Source organism: Salvelinus sp. IW2-2015, unplaced genomic scaffold, assembly GCF_002910315.2.
Source record: "Salvelinus sp. IW2-2015 unplaced genomic scaffold, ASM291031v2 Un_scaffold1986, whole genome shotgun sequence".
NCBI lineage: Eukaryota > Metazoa > Chordata > Actinopteri > Salmoniformes > Salmonidae > Salvelinus > Salvelinus sp. IW2-2015.
Window position 1 is genome coordinate 11656 of NW_019943336.1, and position 6267 is coordinate 17922.

Consider the following 6267-nt stretch of genomic DNA (forward strand, 5'->3'; position numbering starts at 1 on the left):
TGTTGTCGATGTGTTCCTGGTTCGAGCCCAGGTAGGAGCGAGGAGAGGGACGGAAGCTATACTGTTACACTGGCAATACTAAAGTGCCTATAAGAACATCCAATCGTCAAAGGTTAATGAAATACAAATGGTATCGAGAGAAATAGTCCTAGAATTCCTATAATAACTACAACCTAAAACTTCTTACGTGGGAATATTGAAGACTCATGTTAAAAGGAACCACCAGCTTTCATATGTTCTCATGTTCTGAGCAAGGAATTTAAACGTTAGCTTTCTTACATGGCACATATTGCACTTTTACTTTCTTCTCCAACACTTGGTTTTTGCATTATCTAAACCAAATTGAACATATTTCATTATTTATTTGAGGCTAAATAGATTTTATTGATGTATTATATTAAGTTAAAATAAGTGTTCATTCAGTATTGTTGTAATTGTCATTATTACAAATAAATTTATTTAAAAAATAATAAAATAAAATAAAAAAATCGGCCAATTAACCGGTATCGGCTTTTTTTGGTCATCCAATAATAGGTATCGGCGTTGAAAAATCATAATCGGTCGACCTCTAGTTCTAACATGTAGTGGAAAGCCTTCCCAGAAGAGTGGAGGCTGTTGTAGCAGCAAAGGGGGGACCAACTCCATATTAATACCTATGATTTTGAAATGAGATTTTTGACGAGCAGGTGTCCACATACTTTTAGACTTGTAGCTATAGTTTAGTAGCTAGTCTACGTTATTAGACTAGTAGCTTTCCRTGTTACAGTTCAGACTTAGTGAGAAGTGTGTGTTGGGTAAGTGTGTGGGGATGCTGAGWAGTGTGTGTCTTAAGCCTTCCGCATGTGTCGGCAAGCTGAACCAGTGTGCTCGTATACTCCCTTAAAAGACCATCGCTTGAAAAACTAGAAGAAATAAGCAATAGAACTTTTTGTCCATCTTGAGACGCCGTAGCCAGTATACACTTGGTCAAAATAGACAACTCAAGAAATCATTGAGGTTGTTGCCAAAGACGCGTTTCCCCCCCCCTTTTTTCTTTCATTTTACAAAGATTTTTGGTGCATTATTTCTAAAAGTGAAAAATATTACTCTCATTGGAATGTCAACACACTTCATTGAAGAATCCATACTGCTAACCATTCCCAGACGAAGGGGCGTGAACAGCCGGGGGGAAAGTCTTGCCGAAAACCAAAATGAACAAAAAAGTAACACTGTTGTTATAATAAAAGCACGAACTGTTCCAAATGATTGTGGATGGGAAGCATGCAGACACAATTAGGATGTGTGTGAGTGTGGGGGGGGGGGCTGTGAGTGAGTGAGTGTATTAAGTATGTAATTTGCATAAAGTAGTGTAAAAAGTTGAAAGCTAATTTCATAAATTGTTTCAAATTTTTGCAAACTCAGTTCGGTATAAAGCATTTAGATCTGTTAATATGACCACCCTACTTTCAATTGGGCTTAAATTACAGTAATGATGTATTCTGTACTGCCTGGTTTGCATATGAAGTGCCTAATTTGCATTACACAGCATTTTAAGTTAATAATTTATTGCTTTTATTTGAATAATCTCTATACTACATCAGCCCTGACAATGTCCTAACAGTATGACCACACTATCTTGAAATATTGGACAATATATGTAGGCTCGAGGGCTCGAATTAAAGAATTCAGATAAGTGATTTGGTGCCATTATTGACTAGGGATTGACAATGACCTGTCGCGACCTTTTTAGATCACTTGAACATTTGATATCAGCAATAGTAAATTCTATCATCAGGAAATAAAGTATTGTGTGTTCATGAGAAGCTTCTCTATAACATGGAATACAAAGTGTAACACCAGAACCATAGCTTGATTTCGTTCCCTAACCCTACCAAAACACTCCAATTACAGAGTTGGACTAGATTCTTCTCTGCTCAAATGTATATACTGCTACCTAAACTCTTCCCCTCGAGTCCTTTACTTTAACAGACAAATACAGGTTATCAAGGAGCGTGACCAACATGGCTCAGAGGTCTTATTTCCTGTGTCAAAATAAGTTGGCCCCCACCAACCCAACATCATTTCACACTGCCAAGCACATGTCAAATATGCATCTGCTGACTAYCAGAAAATGTCATGACAGCTTACTAATTATGTTAGGTTTCATCTTCCACGTTTGACCATATTTAACATAGACAAATGTTGCATTTGCAAATGCAGTTACAGCAAGACTCATTTTTATAGTGTTTCCATACCAAATTAATGGGTGTTTTCCTGGATACTGTCAGCAGGACTAACGTTACAGGTGACAAAAACAACTGGATGATTTAACAATGACAGGTTCTTTAACATGGCAACAAAATCTATAGCACAACACAAAGCCAAACAATGCAGTCGTTGCTAGCCAGCAACTGTGCCATGCATAAACACGCTTTGTTCATTCGTGATTAAAACAATGTGACAGTGACGCAGAAGAAAATGTAGCCAGCTAGCTTTCATGTTAGCGGACGTACCTAACGCTAACTAGAGGCCAAACTAGCAAGCAGGCTAACAATCATCAGCTCAAGTGAATAAATGCAAGATATTTTTGTTGTTGTTAATGTCACCAACATTGAACATAGGGTTTAGATTGCAYGTCTTAGAGGTATAGTTAAGGATAAACCCAATTGTGAGAAATACTGCATTGTTGAACGTGAAGCACCGCCATCGTCACCAACCATTATCACCCACCGGCCTCCATTTTACCCAGAGATTAGACAACACACGCAGTTACAGCTAACGTAGCTAGCGAGCAAAGCTAACCAGCTATCTTGGTATCCACGACTGCATTTCAGACTCGTTCTACTCATTTCTACGTGTTATAGATATGAAAACAAATAACAATAAATACAGAAAACTCACCTGCTGTTCTAGACCGTGTAAATTTTCGACGGCCACATGACTCATAACTAAAGAATATTGAGGAAAAATGTTGTCGTCGAGAAGGGATCTCTTTGTTTGCCGGTTTGTCGACGTCCCTTAGGTTTCGCTCGTCTTTTCTTCTTTTGTCAATTAACGAATGAATGAACCTTAAAGATACAGTTGATATATTATATTACTGTAAATTATTTTGGCTTATTTTCATGACACTATAGTTAGGTGGTCTAAAGCCTTTAAACCGACAACGCTTACTAACTGGTGGTGGTGCGTGTCGTGGTGTAATGGAAGCTAGAAGCAGGAACCCAGAGCGAGATTTTATTGGTTGAGACAACCACAAAGAGCAGAGGAGGACATTGCGCATATCACGACATTTTATCACCCTTTCCAAAAAGTTTTTAAAAGTCTGGCTACATTTGTATAATTTGCTGTASTATTTCATATTCAATTGTGATGTAGAATATCGTCATAGTTGAGTTAAAGATATTCAGCAGTATATGACAGTCAATACCTCATACAGTATCAGTCAAAMGTTTGGACATACCTAACATACTCATTCATTCATTCAAGTCCTTTATTTTTTCCTATTTTGTCCATTGCGAAAAATACTGAAAACATCAAAACTATGAAATAATGGAATCATGTAGAAAAGTGTTAAACAACTCAAAATATATTTTAGATTTTTCAAAGTAGATAAAAACTGGCGCACACCCAGAATAATAGTTTGTGTGGAGGTGCTGACTAACGGCGAATAAACTATCAAAATAAATCAAGTCGCACACTCCATGTATAATCTCCCAGCAATTTAATGGGTATTTACCAACGTTTCGGCATCACTGTGCCTTCCTCAGGGTAATGTCATGAATTATTGAACCAGGTTATGTAGACACACTGCAATTAGTGTAACCAATGACAGTAGTGAGATTTTTCAAAGTAGCCACCCTTTGCCTTGATGACAGCTTTGCACACGCTTGGCATTCTCTCAACCAGCTTCACCTGGAATGCTTTTCCAACAGTCTTGAAGGAGTTCCCAAATATGCTGAGCACTTGTTGACGCTTTTCCTTCACTCTGCGGTCCAACTCATGCTAAACCATCTCAATTGGTTGAGGCAGGTCATCTGATGCAGCACTCCATCACTCTCCTTTTGTCAAATAGCTCTTACACAGCCTGGAGGTGTGTTGGGTCATTGTCCTGTTGAAAAACAAATCATAGTCCCACGAAGAGCAAACCAGATGGGATGGCGTATCGCTGCAGAATGCTGTGGTAGCCATGCTGGTTAAGTGTGCCTTGAATTCTAAAACACTGACAGTGTCACCAGCAAAGCACCCCCACACCTCCTCCTCCATGCTTCACGGTGGAACTACACATGTGGACCAAAGGACAGATTTCCACCGGTCTAATGTCCATTGCTCATGTTTCTTGGCCCAAGCAAGTCTCTTCTTCTTATTGGTGTCCTTTAGTAGTAGTTTCTTGGCAGCAATTAGACCATGAAGGCCTGATCCACGCAGTCTCCTCTGAACAGTTGATGTTGAGATGTGTCTGTTACTTGAACTCTGTGAAGCATTTATTTGGGCTGTAATTTCTGAGGCTGTAACTCTAATGAGCTTATCATCTGCAGCAGAGGTAACCAGGTCTTCCTTTCCGTGGCGGTCTCATGAGAGAGTTTCATCATAGTGCTTTATGTTTTTTGAGACTACTTGAAAACTTTAAAGTTCTTGAAATGTTCCATATGACTGACTTTCATGTCTTAAAGTAATGATGGACTGTCATTTCTCATTGCTAATTTGAGCTGTACTTGCCATAATAGGACTTGGTCATTTACCAATAGGCTATCTTCTGTATACCCCCCTACCTTGTCACAACACAACTGATTAGCTCAAACGCATTAAAAGAAAGAAATTCCACAAATAAACTTTAACAAAATTTATCTCCAGGCTGTATCACATCCGGCCGTGATTGGGGTCCCATAGGGCGGCACACAATTGGTCAGCGTCCGGGTTTGGCCGTCATTGTAACTAAGAATTTGTTCATAACTGACTTGCCTAGTTAAATAAAGGTTAATATATATATTATATATTTAAACAAGGCACACCAGGTAATTGAAATGCATTCCAGGTGACTACCTCATGAAGCTGGTTGAGAGAAATAGTGTGCAAAGCTGTCATCAAGGCAAAGGTTGGCTATTTAAGAATCTCAAATTAAAATGTATTTTGATTGTTTAACACTTTTACTACATGATTCTGTGTTATTTCATAGTTTTGATGTCTTCACTATTATTCTAAAATGTAGAAAATATCCAAAATAAAAACCCTGAAATGGGTAGGTGTTTAATTTGTTAATACATTTTTTGAAGGAAGCCTTTTAATCAATCACCAACCTACTCTTTTTGTAGTATTCCCCTGCTGTTAATCCACGTGTTTCAAATTCGACATAACAGGTAGCTGCCTGGAGGCTACTGTACTGACACGCCCTGTGTATGTGAATGCAGGGTCCAAAATGTAGGTGTCCTGAAGTCTCTGCCAGAGTTCTGGACTTCTATGGCACAGAGGTAGTGTGCATGGTGGATGCATCGAAAACATTAAGGTCACTGGCTCGAGGTTTCCTGGCTGCATTGGTTTAGTCAGATAGGCCTGAACACTGGTGCTGAAATTCTACAGTCATGACTTTGACTGGCAAGGAACTTTGACTTTGTCATATTAGGTAGAGATCGAGGAATGGATGACAGCTGTAAAGTCTCATATGTCAACATCACACCCCCTTTGCCTTTCTAACAGTCCTTAGGAGAATCTCAATTGCAACTCCTCGCTCCTCAAAACCCATTGCGGAGAAGGTCAGAGGGGAGGGACCTCTGGCTCCTCATCCAAGGCAGCGAGGTGTACGCAATTGAGACTCTCCCTTACATTCTCCTGCTGGTGAGAATGAGCTAGAATAAACTGTGCCTGCTGAGAGAATAGATGCCAGACATTGTTGCTTCAAAAGCAGATCTAGTGTCAGTTTTCACCTACTGAAAGAGGACAGGGCTGGTAAAGTTGGCCGACTGTGGATCAGTGGCTGGAAGCCTGCTGTGGCAGACCGGCTCATCCCTTCACAGCGTCTGCTCAAAGTGGGGTTTATAAGCTGTGTTGTAAAGCTGTCTGTTTGGTTCGTTAGATTGACAAGTACAAGGTTAAATAGGGGCAAAAGAAGGTACTCATATATATAAAGTAATTCCTCTCCCTTGACTCCTCCCGTTATCCATGCCATCTAAAAAAAAATGACAGGTGAAAGATTTTTTATGTAGGTTCCTCCTTGCAACAGGGCATAATAATTCAAAAGACCATTTATTGTCCTTTTCTTAAAGTATAATTTTACAGTGTGGTGTGGTTGTAGAG

General features: G+C 39.4%; 1 pseudogene; it reads right to left on the reverse strand.

Annotated features, from left to right (window-relative positions):
• The window catches only part of LOC112072636 (putative ATP-dependent RNA helicase an3), a 12832-nt pseudogene extending 9678 nt beyond the window's left edge, over positions 1 to 3154 (reverse strand).
• Positions 3155 to 6267: the final 3113 nt, after the last annotated feature.